This window comes from Heterodontus francisci, chromosome 21, assembly GCF_036365525.1.
Source record: "Heterodontus francisci isolate sHetFra1 chromosome 21, sHetFra1.hap1, whole genome shotgun sequence".
NCBI lineage: Eukaryota > Metazoa > Chordata > Chondrichthyes > Heterodontiformes > Heterodontidae > Heterodontus > Heterodontus francisci.
Genome location: NC_090391.1, coordinates 54,848,211 through 54,867,696, shown reverse-complemented (window position 1 = coordinate 54,867,696; position 19,486 = coordinate 54,848,211). Strand labels below are relative to the sequence as shown.

General features: G+C 48.4%; 1 long non-coding RNA gene across 1 annotated transcript; it reads right to left on the bottom strand.

The window, feature by feature from the left end:
• Positions 1-10,343: 10,343 nt before the first annotated feature.
• LOC137381211 (uncharacterized) lies at positions 10,344-17,340 on the bottom strand. The gene is made up of 2 exons (XR_010977116.1): positions 17,092-17,340; positions 10,344-10,782 (listed from the first exon to the last, which is right to left on the bottom strand). It is a non-coding gene; the product is annotated as an uncharacterized lncRNA (long non-coding RNA).
• Positions 17,341-19,486: the final 2,146 nt, after the last annotated feature.

Sequence of the window (19,486 nt, the reverse complement as noted above, 5' to 3'; positions counted from 1 at the left end):
AACACTGCCACATACTCTTTGGTTTCTGAGGATGTGTCCGGTACTTTCCCAATCTGACAGACTTGTCCCCCTGAGGTGTGTTTTGCAGATCTCACAGACTGACAATTTCAGTATGAGCCAAGGGTGTTGACAGCAACTGATTGTCAGAGAAACTTGAAACAAACGCACAGAATGGTGGGGATTGAAAATATTTGGGTCAATCTCTTGCATCTGTGAGGAGCTAATCGATCCTGAAAACAGTGGCACTTACACATGAACATACTGAAAAATGCTCACATCAACCAAGGAACTTGCAGTAAGCACTGATACTCAGCAAAGAACCTATATAAATTATGTTGTACATGCAAGATCTCCTCAGACTTTCTCAAATACTTAAGAGAATGCAGTATGAAAGTAGAGATCTGACGATCTCTCTACCTACACTGTCATTTTCTGAGATCCCTGTTAACAATGTGACACTCAGGCAACACAATAAACCCTGACCTTAAATCAGAAAGTGCAGGAAACACTCAGCAGATCTGACAGCATCTGTGGAGACAGAGTTAGCATTTCAGGTCTGTGACCTTTCATCAGAACTGGAAAAGGTTAGAAATGTAATAGTTTTTTTTACAAAGTGAAAAGAAGGCGGCAAGCAGAAATAAAATTAAGATGTATGATAGGACGGAGAGCAGGAGAGATTTTTTGTTCTTGTTGTTATTATTCATTCATGGGGAATGGGCGTCTCTGGCGAGACCAGCAGTTATTGACCATCCTTGATTGCCTTTGCGATGGTGTGAGTTGCCTTCTTTAACTGCTGCAGCCCTTGGGGTGTACGTACGCCCAACAGTGCTGCAAGGAAGGGAGTGCCAGAATTTTAATCCAGCGACAGTGAAGGAACGACGGTCTTGTTCTCAGTCAGGATGGTGAGTGGCTTGGAGGGGAATATTAAGGTGGTGGTGTTCATATGCATCTGCTGCCCTTGTTCTTCTAAGTAATATGGGTAGCGGCTTTGGTATGTGCTTGGTGTGTTGCCACAGTGCACCTTGCTCTTGATACACATTGCTTCCACTGTGTGTCGGTGGTGGAGGGAGTGAATGTTGAAGGTTGTGAATAGGGTGCCAATCAAGCAGACTGCTTTCCTGGATGGTGTCGAGCTTCTTGAGTGTTGTTGGAACAGCACCAATCCAGGCAAGTGTCGAGTATTCCATCATACTTCTGGCATGTGCCTTGTAGATGGTGGACAGGCACTGGGGAGACAGGATATGAGTTACTTGCGGCAGAATTCCTAACATCTGACTTGTGTCTGTAGCCACAGTGTTTACCTGGCTGGTCCAGTTCAGTTTCTGGTGGGGGATTCAACAATTCTAATACCAGTGAACATCAACGGGAAATGGTCAGATTACCTCTTGTTTGAGATGGTCACTGACTAGCACTTGTCTGGTGCGAATGTCACTTGCAACTCATTAGCATAAGGCTTGATGTTGTCCATGTCTTGCTGCATATGAACACAGGCTGCTTTAGTATATTAAGAGTCACAAATGGGGTTGAACATTGGACAATCATCAGAAAATATCCCCACTTCTGGCCTTATAATGGAGGGAAGGTCATTGATGAAGCAGCTGAAGATGGTTGAGCCGAGCACACTGCCCTGAGGAACTCCTGCACTGATGTCCTAGTGCTGAGATAATTGACGTCCAACAACCACAACCAACTTCCTTTGTGCTAGATACCACTCTAACCAGTGGAGAACGTTCCCTCTGATGTCCTTTGGTTCCAGTTTTGCTGTGGCTTCTTAATGCCATGCTCAGTCAAATGTTGCCGTGATGTCAAAAGCAGTCACGCTCCCCTCACCTCTGGCATTCAGCTCTTTTGCTCATGTTTGGACCAAGGCTGTAATGAGATCAGGAGCTGAGTGGCCCTGGCGGAAACTAAACTGAGCGTCAGTGAGCATATTATTGCTGAGCAAGTGCTGCTTGAAAACACGGTTGATCAACCCTCCCATCTCTTTGATGATGATCGAGAGTAGCCTGATAAGGCGGCAATTGGCCAGGTTCGATTTGTCCTGCTTTTTGTGCACAGGACATACCTGGGCAACTTTCCACATCGCCAGATAGATGTCAATGTTGTAGCCGTAATGCAACAGCCTGGTTCGGCGTTTGGCTAGCTCTGGAACACAAGTTATCAGTACTGTTACCAGAATATTGTCAGGGTCCAGAGAATTTACAGTATCTGGTGCCTTCGGCTATTTCTTGATATCAGGTGGAGTGAATAAGATTGGCTGAAGACTGACATCTGGGATGCTGGCGACCTCAGCAGGAGGCCGAGATGGATCATCCACTCTGCACTTCTGGCTGAAGATGGATGTATATATTGCAGCCTTGTCTTTTGCACTGATGTGCTGGGCTCCACTATTAGTGAGGATGTGGATATTTGTGGAACCTCTTCCTCCTGTTAGTTGATCATTTGTCCACCACCATTCGCAACTGGATGCGGCAGGACTGCAGATCTGTTTCAGTGTTATTGGACCTGCACTCATCCAGGAAAGTGAGTGGGGACATTATGAAGAATGATTTTTTAACTGTTAGCTTGTAGGTTTAAGAGCGTACACAAAGCTTGTGGGAGGGGGAAGGAGGATTTTTATATGAACTATGGGGAAAATGGAGTTCATCGACCAAAGGACTTACCTGTTTTCTCTACAAGTTATTTTATCTGGTGTGTCATGTGGCTGGAAGCCTTGCCTGATTCAACAGGCTGGATTTTTCAATCCTTTTGGAGATGGCCTGGGAGTCAGGATGGTTGGCAATACGGGTGGGGAAGGCATCGGGTTGGGAGGTGATCTGTGTGTTGTGGAATTGTTTAACTCTGTCTATCACATGTTGCTTCCTCTGCTGGGCATGCAAGTAGTCCTGTGTTGTAACTTCACTATGCTGACACCTCATTTTTAGGTTTGCTTCGTGCTTTTCCTAGGAAGCCCTCCTGCATTCTTATTGTCCCAGGGTTGATCCCACGGCTTGATGGTAATGGTAGAGTGGGGGATATGCCGTGCCATGAAGTTACACATTGTGGCTGAATATAATTCTGCTGTTGCTTCTGTTGCCTATGGCACAAAGTGTCTCGTGGATACCCAGTTTAGAGTTGCTAGATCTGTTTGCAATCTATGCCATTCAGCGTGGTGGCAGTGCCACACAGCACAATGGTGAGTATACCTCAATGTAAAGACAGGACCTTGGCTCCAGAGGGACTGTGCGGTGGTCAATCAGAGAGCCATAGAGTTATACAGCACAGAAACAGGCCCTTTGGCCCAACGTGTCTGTGCTGGCCATCAAGCACCTAACTATTCTAATTCCATTTTCTAGTACTTGGCCCGGACCACTGTGTGCGATGGCGTTTCAAATGCTCATCTACATAATTCTTAAATGTCGTGACGGTTCCTGCCTCTACCACATCTTCAGGCAGTGCGTTCCAGACTCCAACGACCCTCTGGGTTCAAATTCTTTTTCCTCAAATCCCCTCTAAACTCCCTGCCCCTTACTTTAAATCTATGCCCCCTGGTTATTGATCCCTCAGCTGAAGGGATACGTTTCTTCCTATCTAACCTATAAATGCCCTCAGAATATTGTATACTTCAATCACGTCCCCCTTCAGCCTTCTCTGCTCTATGGAAAACAACCGTAGCCTTTTCAGTCTCTCTTCATATCTGAAATACTCCAGCTCAGGCAACATCCTGGTGAATCCCCTCTGCAATCTCCCCAGTACTATCACATCCTTCATATAAGGTGGAGGCTAGAACTGTGCACAGCACCCTAACTGTGGCCTAACTTATATTTTATACAGCTGCATCATAACCTCCCTGCTCTTATATTCTATGCTTCGGCTAAAAAAGGCAAGTATCCCATGCGCCTTCCTAACCACCTTATCTACCTTTGCTGCTGCCTTCAATGATCTATGGACAAGTACACCAAGGTCCCTCTGACCCTCTGTTTCCTAGGGTCCTACCATCCATTTTATATTTCCTTGCCTTGTGAGCCCTCCTATGCATCACCTTTTCAGGGTTAAACTCCATTTGCCACTGCTCCGCCCATCTCACCAGCACATCTATATCGTCCTGTAATCTAAGGCTTGCCTTCTTCTCTATTTACAATACCATCAATTTTAGTGCCATTTGCAAGCTTACTAATCATACTTCCTATATTCACGTCTGAATCATTAATGTACACTACAAACAGCAAGGGTCACAGCACCGATCCCTGCGGTACAACACTGGTCACACGTCTGCACTCCCAAAAACAACCCTCGGCCATCAACCTCTACCTCCTGCCACTAAGCCAAATTTGGATCCAATTTGCCAAATTACCCTGGATCCCATCGGCTCTTACCTTCTTAACCAATCTCCCATGCGGGGCCTTAGAAAAAGCCTTACTGAAGTTCATGTAGACTACAGAATCCACTTTACCCTCATCGACACATCTGGTCACCTCCTCGAAAAATTGCAATCAAGTTTGTTAGACAGGATCTTCCCCTGACAAAGCAATGCCGATTATCGCTGATTAATCACTGCCTCTCCAAGTGAAGATTAATCCTGACCCTCAGAATGTGTTTCCCAATAGTTTCCATACCACTGATGTAATTATCTGTTAGATCCCTGCTCCCCTTCTTGAATAATGGTACCACATTCAGTGGCCTCCAGTCCTCTGGAAACTCTCCTGTTTCCAGAGAGGATTTTAAAATTTGAGTCAGGGCCCCTGCTATCTCCTCTCTTGCCTTATATAACAGCCTGGGATGCATCTCGTCTGGGCCTGGGGATTCATCCACGTTAAATCCCACTAAAACAGCGAATACTTCCTCCGTTTCAATGCTAATTTGTACAAGTATATCACAATCCCCCTGCCTGATATCTATGCCTACATCCTGCTTCTCCATCGTCAATGCAGATGAAAACTAATCACTTAAAACCGTACCTATATCCTCCGGCTCCACACACAGATTGACACTTTGGTCCCTAATGGGCCCGACTCTTTCCCTCGTTATCCTCTCGCCCTTAATATACTTATAAAACGCCTTGGGCCTTTCCTTTCCCTACACATTCTACAGGCTTGAGGGGCAGAATAGCCTACTCCTGCTCCTATTTTCTATGTTTCTATTCTCCTCTATGGTCTCCACTGTTTTCAGCGCTCGAAATATGCCACAAGCCCCCTTCTTTCCTGATCCAATCCTCGAGATCCTTTGACATGCAGAGTTCCCTGGGCTTGTTACACCTACCCTTCATCTTTACGGGTATGTGCTGGCTCTGAACTCTCACTATTTCCTCCTTAAATGACTCCCAATGGCCTGATGTAGACATTCCTTCTATTAGGTGCTCCCAGTCCACTTTAGCCAGATCCTGTTTTTCATATTGATATTGGCCTTCCCCCAATTCAGTACTTTTATTTCCGGTCCCTCCTGGTCCTTTTCCATAGCTACCTTGAATCTTACAGATTTATGACCACTAAGCCCGAAATGCTTCCCCACTGGTACTTCTATTACTTGTCCAGCTTCATTCCCTGGGATTAGGTCCAGTACTGCCCTTTGTCTTTTCGGACGTTCTACGTACTCGCTCAAAAAACTCTCCTATATGCATTTTAAGAACTCCACCCCCATTCAGCCATTTCCACAAAGAATATCCCAGTTAATATTGCTGGAACATGAACTCCCCTACTATAGCCCTATCAGTGTTACACCTGCCTGAGATTTGTCTACGTATCTGCTCCTCTATCTCTCCCTGACTGTTTGGAGGCCCGTAGTACACTCCCAGCCAAGTGTTTGCCCCTTTTTTTGTTTTGAAGTTCTACCCATATGCCCTCATTTGAGGATCCCTCTAAGATATCATCCCTCCTTACTGCAGTAATTGACTCCTTGATCAACAGTGCAATGCCACCTCCTCTTTTAACCCCTCGTCTGTCTCGCCTGAAGATTCTATACCCTTGAATACTGAGCTGCCAGTCCTGCCATTCCCACAAATATGTTTCTGTGATAGCATTAATATCAAAACCCCATGTGATAATTAATGCCATCAAATCATTTGCCTTGCAAGTAAGACTCCTCGCATTAAAAAAATAGATGCAATCCATCCTTGCATTGTTCGCTCGTGCCTTAACAGGTCTGTATTTGCTCTGCCTTCCAAACTGATTTAGATGTTCTTCTTTATTTGACTGTGCATCATCCCGACTGTACCTCCAGTCTTATATCATTGATTTGCCAAATTAGTTTAACCCCCAACAGCAACTCCCCCCCCAACCCCAACAGCACTAGCAAATCTACCAGCAAAGAGGTTGATAAAACACACACACAGGCACACACACACCGATCAGACCCCAGGCACTGAGCGAGACAGATATATAACCACATACACAGACTGACAAAGAGAATCACACACACACACCGACCAGACCCCAGGTTCTGAGCCAGACAGATATACAAACACATAGACACAAACAGAGGTACACACAAACACACACACACACACAAACACACGGAGGGATGGGAACCTTTGCAAAGACTCAGAGGAGGGACGATCAAACACAAGGACAAAAGACATTAAGAGGAATAGGAAAAGTGAAAGGCAGAGAAATCAAGGGCCAGAATCAAACATGGCCACAGTGAAAAATAGTGGGAAGGGGCCAGCTAATGTTTTAAAAACAAGCCTTAAGGCTGTGTGCCTTAACACGTGGAGCATTCACAATAAAGTGGATGAATTAATCGTGCAAATAGATATAAACGAGTATGATACAGACGGGATTATGGAGACATGGCTGCAAGGTGATCAGGGATGGGAAATGAACATCCAGGGCTATTCAGTATTTTGGAAGGACAGACAAAAAGCAAAAGGCGTTGGAGTTGCATTGCTGGTTAAAGAACTTTTTAATGTAATAATCAGGAAGGATATTAGCTCTGACGATGTGGAATATGTATGGGTAGCGCTGAGAAACTCTAATGGGCAGAAATGGTTAGTGGGGGTTCTATATAGATCCCCAAACTGTAGTAGTGATGTTCGGAATGGCATTAAACAGGAAATTGGAGACGCATGTATTACGGGAACATTTGTATTTTCGGGTATCTTTAATCAAACTATAGAGTGGGCAAATCAAATTAGTCACAATACCATAGAGGAGGAATTTTGGAGTATAAACGGGATGGTCTTCTGGACAAATACGTTGAGGAACCAACTAGGCAAGACGCCATCCTAGACTGGGTATTGTGCAATGACAGAGGAATAATTGACACTCTGGTTGTGCGAGACCCCATGGGGAAGAACGACCATAATACGATAGAATTCTTCATCAAGATGGGGAATGACATAGTTGATTCTGAGACGAGGACCCTGAATCTTAGCAAAGGAAACTATGAAGGTACAAGGCGCGAATTGTCTTTGATAGACTGGGAAACGTTACTTAAAGGGACGACGGTGGAAAAGCAATGGCAAACATTCAAAGCGTGCATGGATGGACTGAAACAATTGTTTATTTCTGTCTGGCGCAAAAGTAAAGCGGGAAAGGTAGCCAATTCATGACTTACAAGGGAAATTAGAGAAAGCATTAGATCCAAGGGAGATGCATATAAATTCGCTAGGAAAAAAAACAACAAACCTTAGGATTGTCAGCAGTTTCGAATTCAGCAATGGAGAACCAAGGGATTGATTAAGAAGGGGAACATAGAGAATGAGAGCAAGCTTGTGGGGAACATAAAAACTGACTGTAAAGGTTTATATAGATATGTGAAGATAAAAAGATTAGTGAAGACAAATGTAGGTCCCTTACAGTCAGAAACAGAGAATTTATTATGGGGAACAAAGAGATGGCTGACCAACTAATTGTATACTTTGGTTCTGTCTTCACAAAGGAGGACACAAATATCATACCAGAAATGTTGCGGAACACAGGGCTTAGTGAGAGATGGGAACTGAAGGAAATCAGTATTAGTCGAGAAATGGTGTTGGAAAATTGGTGGGATTGAAGGCTGATAAATTCCCAGGGCCTGATGGTCTGAATCCCAGAGTACTTTAAAGAAGTGCCCTAGAAATGGTGGATGCATTGGTGGTCATCTTCCAAGATTTGATAGGCGCTGGAACAGTTACTACAGATTGGAGTGAAGCTGATGTAGCCCCACTATTTAAAAAGGGAGGTAGATAGAAAGCAGGGTATTATAGACCAGTCAGCCTGACGTCGGTAGTGGGGAAATTTCTAGAGTCCATTATCAAAGATTTTATAGCAGACCACTTGGAGAACAGTGGTGGAATCGGCCAGAGTCAGCATGGATTTACGAAAGGGAAATCATGCTTGGCAAATCAACTGGAATCCTTCGAGGATGTAACTAGCAGAGATGATGGGGGGGCGGTGGCGGGGGAGGGGGGGGGGGTGGGTGCGAGCCAGAGGATGTGGTTTACTTGGACTTTCAGAAGGCATTTGAAAAAGTCCCACATAAGAGATTAGCATCTAAAATTAAAATTCATGGGATTGCGATGGATAGAAAATTGGTTGGCATACAGGAAAAAAGGAGTAGGGATAAATGGGTCTTATTCTGAATGGCAGGCAGTGACGAGTGGGGTACAACAGGGATCAGTGCTTGGACCCCAGCAATTCACAATATATATTTATGATTTAGATGAGGGAACTAAATGTAATATCTCCAAATTTGCAGATGACGCAAAACTGAGTGGGAGGATGAGTTGTGAGGAGGATGCAGAAAGGCTTCAGGGTGATTTAGACAAGTTGAGTGAGTGGGCAAATAAATGGCGGATGCAGTATAATGTGGATCCATGTGAGGTTATCCAATTTGGCAGCAAACGCAGGAAGACAGATTATTATCTGAACGGCTACGAACTGAGAGAGGGGAATATGAAATGAGTTCTGTGTTTTCTCATGCATCAGTCGCTGAAGGTAAGCATGCAGGTCCAACAGGTGGTAAAAACTGCAAATGGTATGTTGGCCTTCATAGCGAGACGATTTGAGTACAGGAGCAGGGATGTCTTGCTGCAATTATACAGGGCCTTGGTGAGGCCCCACCTGGAATATTGGGGGCAGTTTTGGTCTCCTTATCTGTGGAAGGATGTTCTTGCTATAGAGGGAGTGCAGCGAAGGTTTACCAGATTGATTCCTGGGATGGCAGGACTGACGTATGAGGAGAGATTGAGTGGGTTAAGATTATATTCGCTAGAGTTCAGAAGAGTGAGGGGGGATCTCATAGAAACCTAGAAAATTCTAACAGGGCTTGGCAGGGTAGATGTAGAAATGATGTTAACGATGGTGGGGTAGTCCAGAACCAGTGGTCATAGTCTAAGGATACGGGGTTAACCGTTCAGGACTGAGATGAGGAGAAATTTCTTCACCCAGAGAGTGGTGAGCCTGTGGAATTCGCTACCACAGAAAGCAGTTGAAGCCAAAACATTGCATGTTTTCAAGAAGGCATTAGATATAGCTCTTGTGTTTGAGGGGATCAAAGGATATGGGGCGAAAGCGGGAACAGGTTACTGAGTTGGGTGATCAGCCAGGATCATAATGAGTGGCGGAGCTGGCTCGAAGGGCCGAATGGCCTACTCCTGCTCCAACACACATACATACACAGATCATACCACACGCACTGAGCCAGACAGATATACACACACACACATGCACTGATCAGACTGCAGGCACTGAGCTCGAGCGATATCCATACACACACTCACAAAGAGACAGACAGACACAAACACACAGCACACACGCATACATTAACACACACACACATACGCACAGGCACACACCGATCAGACCCCATGCACTGGGCTGGAGCGATATACAAATAAATGCACACAAACAGAGACTGACACTACACACCCACAGACACTCACCAAACACACCGGGGGCACTGAGGCAGACAGTTATACAAACATTTAGACACAAACAGAGACATACAGAATCACACACAAACACACACACGCACACCGATCAGAAACCAGGCAGCAAGCCAGACAGATATGCAAACACAGACACACGCCACACACACACCAATCAGAACCCAGGCACCGAGCCAGGCAGACACACAAACACACACGCACACACACACACAATCACACCAATCAGAACCCAGGCTGTGAGCCAGACAGATATACAAAGACACACACACACACAATCACACCAATCAGAACACAGGCTGTGAGCCAGACAGATATACAAAGACACACACATACACACACCGATCCGACCCCAGGCACTGAATCAGACAGATGTACAAACACATAGAAACAAACAGAAAGAGACAGACTCAAACACACACACGCACACCGATCAGAACCCAGGCACCAAGCCAGACAGATCGACAAAGACAAATACAGACACACACAAACATACACCAACTCACACAGGCCTGCTTTAATTAAAGCCCAACCTGCTGCAGTTGGGGCACTGATTTCCACAATCCCTTCCAGCCTCGAAAAGTAGAGAGGCAGCATTGACAGATTTAGTGGTTCGAATGGAAAGGAGCTTTGTACGGATCTCTGCTGTCCTTTAGTTTTCTCTCATGCAAATCAGTGAGATATAACATACAGCCCCATGGGAGCAGACTCGTGCTAGGGGAGCTGCAGGCGGTGTCCTCTTTCAAGAGGGAAGTGCATCTGCGCCCTTGACAGACCCTCGTTCGATGCCCATGCAGGCACCACAAAGTTAGTCGAGATGCACCAACTGGAAGTCAGTCCCACTCTCAGTCGCACTGCCGAAAATTCTGGTTGTAAATATCTGCAGTGCCATTTTTACGACTGCAGTAATCGTCCACCACGCTGAGGTCAAAGGGGCGGCTCTAGAATTAGAAAACACACAGCGTTCAGGAAAACACTATTAGGTGGCACAGGAATGAATATTAATTTGAGTGCAATTTGTGAACGTAATATTAGTTAAACGTATATCCGTGTCAATTTGTGCAGATTGTTTCGTTAATGACTTTAGTTCCTTCACAGTGTGGGAATGTGAATGCCTCATGCAGGGATTTTCTCTGTCCAGGTGCAGTGGAGATCAGAGCTAAATGTAAGAGAAGAATGATGTTCGTGGATCACTGGGTGCAGGGGTGGGAGGAAAGGGTATGGGCAGCATTTCAATACATCCAACATTTAATAACTTGTTCTCAGACTTCTCATATTACTCGCTGCTTCACCATGCAATGCCAGGCACCACATGGTCAGCTTTTGGTGTGGTCTCCAATTCTGCCTGCACGATGACAGTGCAGTGACTGGCACGACAGAGCCATCTCTCAGTGTGGGCTCCAGGTCTGGCTGCTGAGACAGGACAGTGGGAGGGAAATATAAAATATCTGTCAAAGAGGAGAAGTGCTTTTGTCATCCCCCAATGTGATGTCCCTGTCTCACTGCAGTTGCTGTCTCCTCATCACTATCTCCATCTGCTGGTGTTCCTATCTCTTTCCAGTTACTGTCCTCTCCCACCATTTCCATCTGCTGGCGTCCCTGTCTCACTGCAGTTACTGTCCCCCTCTCACCATCTGCATCTGCTGGTGTCCCTTTCTCTTTCCAGTTACTGTCCTCTCCCACCATCTCCATCTGCTGGTGTCCCTGTCTCCATGCTGTCACTGGTCCCTCTCACCATCTCCATTTCTGGTGTCCCTGTCTCACTGCAGTTACCGACCACCATCACCATGTCCATCTACTGGTGGCCCTGTCTTACTGAAGTTACTGTCCCCCTCTCACTATCTCAACCTGCTGGTGCCCCTGTCTCACTGCACAGTGACATAAAACCACACCGCATCCATCTCACCATCCATCCATCTATCTATCTATCTATCTATCTATCTATCTATCTTTCTATCTATCTATTCCCAAGTATTGTCTGTACCAGGACATCTGAGGGATACTGGTGCCATCCACGGTGCATTTCAGCTTCACCTGCTCCCCAGGAAAGTTGGAGACAGCGGTGGTAGTCTGGTGGATAGTCTGTGAGTTCACATCTGGGAAAGAGACAGTGAGAGGAGGAGATCAGTAAACAGGGACATTCAGTCCAGTGGAGAGAGTTAAAGAAAGAATGAGAGAAAGAGGGAACTAGTGAAGAATTAAGTGGAGCTATTGTTGAAACAAACCCCTCATGATGAACCTTGGTGATCAGAACCAGTAACAAATACATCTTTTATTTTAAGCTGCCCTCTGAATCAGCAAAGGGGAGAGAGCAGGAACGATGAGTGTTGTAAATAACCAACCCACTCCTTACAAGTAATTTGGAGGAACAGGAAGAACATTAGGATTATTGTCACAAAAACGGTCGCCCTGCAGCTCCCAGTCCACTGATGGCTCGTGCGTAGATTTCTCATCCTCAGACTCAAATCCCTCATTGACTTCGGCCTTCACTACCTCTGAACCAGCTCCAACCAAAAACCCCTCCGAGATAGTGTCTGCATGTTTGTTGGAGTGTCTGTGTGTGTACATGCGCATGTTTGTGTCTGTTTTTGTGTATCTGTACTGAGGGAGCACTGCACTTTAATATGTTGGCACTTTTCCAACGACTTTCCAAAGTTTATTTGCACCACAAGTAAACGCCTCTCATTGAACCAATCAGACACCAGGTAAATAAAACCTCAGTGCTGTCAGCAAAACACAATTGGCCCTTTTACCCATTCCTGTTTGCTGTCACCAATTAACTCAGGCCGTGTTAACTGTTCAGGGGCCGTAGTTAGAGACACATCACTCTCGGAGAGAAATAATGAATGAACACAGTGTTGTGAGGGGCGCTGTAAGGGAGCCTGGGGAATAAAGGCTCCCTCGACAAATAATATCTAAAAGGGGCCTGGGGTTAAAGGCTTCCTTCAAAAACAAACGGGGTTAGATACAGAATAAAGCTCCCTCTACGCTGTTCCCATAAAAAAGAAAGAGAAAGCGGGGTTGGCTGTTGCTTGATTGGAGGTGCTGCCTGCTGGTTGCAGCAACGAACCTCAGCTAAAGAAGAAAATAGGGGCGCGATACTAAACTGGAGCTGGGCCCTCCTGGGCGATTACAGCACCATCGGAGGTGCAGTAAGGAGAGGGTGATGTAATCTCGGGAAGCAGTGTTGGGGGAGAGCTTCACAATCAGAGCATCATTCTTCCCACATTGCAGTTGTACAGGGTCCAGGAGTACTGTGTACAGTTTTGGTCTCCTTATTTAAGGAATGCTATGTATGCATTTGAGTGAAGGTTCACTCGGGTGATTCCTGGGATTTCGGGATTATCTTATGAGCAGAGGTTGAGAGGTCTAGGTTTATGTTCCCCATGATTTAAAACAATGAGAGGATTTCTCATTGAAACAAAGACAATTGTTAGGGTATGCTAGATGCTAAGAGTACCTTTCCCCTGGGATAGAGAGTCCAGATCTAGGGAGTCACAATTTCAGGATAAGGCGTCGGCCATTTGGGAATGAGATGAGGAGAAAACAATTCCTTACTCCGAGGGTTGTAAATCATTGGAATTCTCTACCCCTGAGAACTGTGGTTGCTGAGTCGTTGAGTACGGTTATGACCGAGATTGATAAATCTTTGGATTCGTAGAGAATCCAGGGATATGAGGATTGCATGAGAAGGTGGAGTTGAGGTTGAGGATCAGCTGTGAGCCTATTGAATGATGAAGCAGGCTCGATGGGCTGATTGGCCTGCTCATGCAGCAGTTTAATGAGTTATATGCTCACCTGCCCATCCTGTTCTCCATTGCTCTACTGCCCTCCGCCTTTCCATTCCCCCTCCTTCTCTCACTCCTCCCTCTGCTCTGTGTATGGTCAGTGAGGGGGTTCAGTGACAGAACATTTCCTGAGCTCAAACGTTGAGGTTAATCTCGTTTGGTCTGGAAACCGTGAGAGCAAAGGGTTTCTCCATATCTGCTCAAATATATCCACCAATCATCTAAAACACCTCAATTAGATGACACTTTATTGTTCTATACTGAAGGGAATGCCAGTCTAGTTCCACCAAAATGTCCTGATCATTGAACTCCTTCTGCTCAGGTATCATTGCAGTGAACCTGAACAGCACCCCTTCCAAGGACGATGCTTTCTGAGCTCTGGTGTACAGGACTGAATGTAGTTACTCCACATGGGGTTTAGTCAGAGTTTCCCAGAATTGTGGTATATCCTTGACCCCTTTTCATCACATCCCACTTGTGATTTAGAAACGGGGGTGGATCTGCTCAGGTTTATTTTGGCAGCGGTCAATTCAACAGGAGTTGAACTGAAATCACTGTGTGTTTGTCATACTGTCAGACGGACTTTGACAACATTGTACTGCCAACTGTTGGTGTTCGAAGCAGCAGAGACTGATCAAAGGTAAAGTATAAATTATAATCACAGAGAAAATGGGTGAAATATTTCATGGTGACAGCTGATCGTAGATGACGTTGTTTAAGGACATGTAGAGAATTGTAAAATGTATTCTTGGGATGCGGGTAACCCTGGCATGGAGCAGCACTCCCTCAGTACTGACCCTCCGACAGTGCAGCACTCCCTCAGTACTGACCCTCCAACAGTGCAGCACTCCCTCAGTACTGACCCTCCGACAGTGCAGCATTCCCTCAGTACTAACCCTCCAACAGTGCAGCGCTCCCTCAGTACTGACCCTCCGACAGTGTGGCACTCCTTCAGTACTGACCCTCCAACAGTGCGGCACTCCTTCAGTGCTAACCCTCCAACAGTGCAGCGCTCCCTCAGTACTGACTCTCCAACAGTGCGGCACTCCCTCAGTACTAACCCTCCAACAGTGCAGCGCTCCCTCAGTACTAACCCTCCAACAGTGCGGCTCTCCCTCAGTACTAACCCTCCAACAGTGCAGCACTCCCTCAGAACTGACCTTCCGACAGTGCAGCACTCCCTCAGTACTAACCCTCCAACAGTGCGGCACTCCCTCAGCACTAACCCTCCAACAGTGCAGCGCTCCCTCAGTACTGACCCTACAACAGTGCGGCACTCCCTCAGTACTGACCCTCTGACAGTGCAGCACTCCTTCAGTACTAAGCCTCCAACAGTGCAGCGCTCCCTCAGTACTGACCGTCCAACAGTGCAGCACTCCCTCAGTACTGACCGTCCAATAGTGCAACACTCCCTCAGTACTGACCCTCCAACAGTGCAGCACTCCCTCACTACTGACCCTCCGACAGTGCAGCACTCCCTCAATACTAACCTTCCGACTGTGCGGTGGTCTCTCAGTACTGCCACTGCGACAGAGCGGCCCTCCCTCAATATTAACCTTCTGACAGTGCAGTGCTCCCTTGATACTGACACTCCAACAGTGCGGTGCTCCCTCATGTACAGACACTGCGACAGTGCGGCAGTCCCTGAGTATTGACCCTCTGACATTGTGGCGTTCCCTCTGTTCTGACAGTCCGACAGCACAGTGTTCCCTCAGTACTGACCCTCCGACAGTGTGGAACTCCCCCAGTACTGACCCTCTGACGGTGCAGCACTCCTTCAGTACCGACCCTCTGACAATGCAGCACTCCCTCAGTACTGATCCTCCAACAGTGCATCACTCCCTCAGTACTGACCCTCTGACAGTGCAGCACTCCCTCAGTACAGACGCTTTGACAGAGAATCACTGCCTCTGTACTAAATGTGCAGCAATCTCCTCCTGCCCCTTCAATCCTCCCATTCTCTGTAACCTCCTCCAGCACCTATGACTCTCATTATCTCTATAACTTCCTCCAGCCATTGCAACTCTTCCTGCCTCTGTAATCTCCTCCAGGCCCTACAACACTTCCTGTCTCTGCAACGTCCTCCAGCCCCTAAAACATTTTCTATCTCTGTAACCTCTTCCAGTCCCTACAACCCTCACTTTCTCTGTACCCTCCTCCAGCCCTTATGACATTTCCTTTGTATGAAAACTCCTCCAACATCTACAACGTTCCCTACCTTGGTAACCTCTTCCAGGCCCTGCAATGCCCCCTATCTCTGTAACCTGCTCCAACCCCTACAATCCTCCCCATCTCTGTTGCTGTAACCCTCCCTGTCGCTGTAACCTCCTCCAGCCCAATACAACCCTTGTTATTGCTGTCACGCTTACAAGAATTGCACTGATTAAACATTATGGACTAAAACTGAGGACTTATAACAACCGGACGTTACAATTGTTTAAAACAATGGACAGTTTGCAAAACATCGCTGCTTGTGTATTCAAACATGGCCACATTGTCTGTTTAGAATGAAGAATCCCTTCAAACCGAGAGATGACAGTTACACCCATCCTACACCCATTCTAAAACATTCCAGAATAGAATGCGTTCTTCTGAAATAAAGAAGTGGTGAAGTAGTCATTGCTGGTCACTACAGGGGAGAAAATCCCTCTTTCCCAGCAGAAGTGAGAGGTAACAAACATTTACCTTAAAACGGCAGCTCTGGAAAGAGTCTATCTCTGTCTCCCTATCTGTCACTTTTGACTGTCTCTCAATCTCTCCCTGTCTCTCACTCTCTCTGTCTCCCTCTCTCTCTCCCTCTATCTCTCTCTCTATCTCTATCGCCCTCTCTCTCTGTCGCTCTCTCGCTCTCTCTCCATCTCTCTCTGTCTCTCTGTCTCTCTCTCTCAGTTTCTGTCACTTGATCTCTATGTTTCTTTCTGTATCTTTGTCACCCTCTCTCTCTCTCTCGCTCTCGCACTGACTGGGTTTTCAATTGGACACTGTCCCTTTGCTGACCTCATCCCTTTGCTCTCTCCTTCAGGATTTGGAGTGTGCTAGTAGATCTCACAATGCGGACTCTCTGCCTGTTCATGTTGGTGCTGATCTGGATCCCTGAGTCAGATGCGGCTGCACTAAATGACAATGTCTTGGCTGGAATTGTCTCACAGTTAGTGTATTTAATGTCAGCCTTGTTAAAGCCGCTGGGAGAGCTGGTGACTGCTCCCAATCACAGGGATCAGCCTCACCCGCCTTGCCTGGGGTAGGCTGGAACTTAACTGGAGAATGACAGCTGGTATAGGGAATGGCCTGGAGCTGTGACAAGGGCCCAGGTCTATGATCCTGGGAGCAGTCTCCACTCTGTCACAGTGAGGAGGGGTAGCAGGGCCGAGTCCAGTGAAATTGAAAGATGATGGAGCAACAGAGAGGGGAAGGTGAAAGAGAAAGGACTCAAAGTCTTAATCAATAATCTTACTCACTGACCCAACTCAGTGACTCCGCTCACGGACCCCGATCACTGACTCCGACACAGACTCCGCTCACGACCCCGCTCACCGACCTCGCTCACCGACTCCGCCTACCGACTCCAATCACCGAGCCCCAATTACTGACCCCCACTCAGTGACTCCGCTCACCGACCATGCTCATTGAGACCCAATCACTGACCCCCCACTCTGTGACTCCGCTCACCGAATCTACTAACTGACCCCGCATACCGACTCCACTAATTGAGCCCCGCTCACCGACTCCACTCACCGACCCCCGCTCACCGACGCCCACTCACCGACCGCACTCACTGACCCCCCATCACCAGACTCCGCTCACAGACTGCTCTCACCGACTCCACCCACAGACCCCGCCCACTGACTCCACTCACGGACACCCGCACACTGTCTCCACTCACCAACTGCACTCACCAACCCCACTCACCGACTCCACTTACGGACCCCAGCGCACTGACTCCGCTCACCGACTCCACTTGCCGACCCCCGCACTCTGACTGCACTCACCGACGTCCACTCACCTACCCCGCTCACCGACCCCACTCAGTGACTCCGCTGACTGACTCCACTCACTGACTCCACTCACGGACCCCTGCTCACTGACTCCACTCACCGACCCTGCTTACCGACCCCAATCAGTGACTCCATTCACCGACTCCAAGCACCGACTCCACCCACCGACTCCACTCACGGACCCCTGCTCACTGACTCCACTCACCAGCTCCCGCTCACCGACCCCGCTCACTGACTCCACATCACAGACCCCCGCTCACCGACCCCGCACACTGACTCCACTCACAGACTCCACTCACTGACCTCACTCAGTGACACCACTGACAGACTCCACTCACCGACCCCACTCACCGACTCCACTAACCAACCCCCGCTCACCGACCCCACTCACTGACTCCACTCACACACCCCCGCTCACCGACCCCGCGCACTGACTCCACGCACTGACTCCACTCAGCGACCCCGCTCACTGACTCCACACACGGACCCCTGCTCACCGACTCCACTCACCAACTGCACTCACAGACCCCGCTCACCGACTCCTCTTAGAGACCTCAGCGCACTGACTCTGCTCACCGACTCCACTTACCGACTCCGCTCACCGACTCCACTTACCGACCCCCGCACCTGACTCCACTCACCGACGTCCACTCACCGACCCCGCTCACTGACCCCACTCAGTGATTCCATTCACCGACTCCACTCACCGACTCCACTTACCGACTCCATTCACGGACCCCTGCTCACTGGCTCCACTCACCAACCCCCGCTCACCGACCCCGCACACTGACTCCATTCACGGACCCCCGCTCACGGACACCGCCAACTGACTCCACTCACAGACTGCACTTACCGACCCCGCGCACTGACTCCACTCACGGACCCCCGCTCACCGACTCCACTCACCAACTGCACTCACCGACCCCGCTCACCGACTCCACTTAGAATCCCCAGCGCACTGACTCCACTCAACGACTCCACTCACCGATCCCGCTCACCGATCCCACTCAGTGATTCCATTCACCGACTCCACTCACCGACTCCACATACCGACTCCACTCATGGACCCCTGCTCACTGTCTCCACTCACCAGCCCCCGCTCTCCGACCCCGCTCACTGACTCCACTCAGGCACCCCCGCTCACCGACCCCGCTCACTGACTCCACCACAGACTCCACTCACCGACCCCGCACACTGACTCCACTCACGGACTCCACTTACTGACCCCGCACATTGACTCCACTCACGGACATCCGCTCACCGACTCCACTAACCAACTGCACTCACCGACCCGGCCCACCAACTCCACTTAGAGACCCCAGTGCACTGACTCCGCTCACTGACTCCACTTACCCACCCCGCTCACCGACGTCCACTCACCGACCCCGCTCACCGACCCCACTCAGTGATTCCATTCACCGACTCCACTCACTGACTCCACATACCGACTCCACTCACGGACCCCTACTCACTGACTCCACTCACCAACCCCCGCTCTCCGACCCCGCGCACTGACTCCACTCACACACGCCCGCTCACCGCTCCCGCTCACTGACTCCACCACAGACTCCACTCACCGACCCCGCTCACTGACTTCACTCACGGACCCCCGCTCACCGACTCCACTCACCAACTGCACTCACCGACCCCGCTCACCGACTCCACTTAGAGACCCCAGCGCACTGACTCCGCTCACCGACTCCACTTACCGACCCCGCTCACCGACTCCACTTACAGACCCCAGCGCACTGACTACGCTCACCGACTCCACTTACCGACACCCGCGCACTGACTCCACTTACCGACGTCCACTCACCGACCCCGCTCACTGACCCCACTCAGTGACTCCGCTGACTGACTCC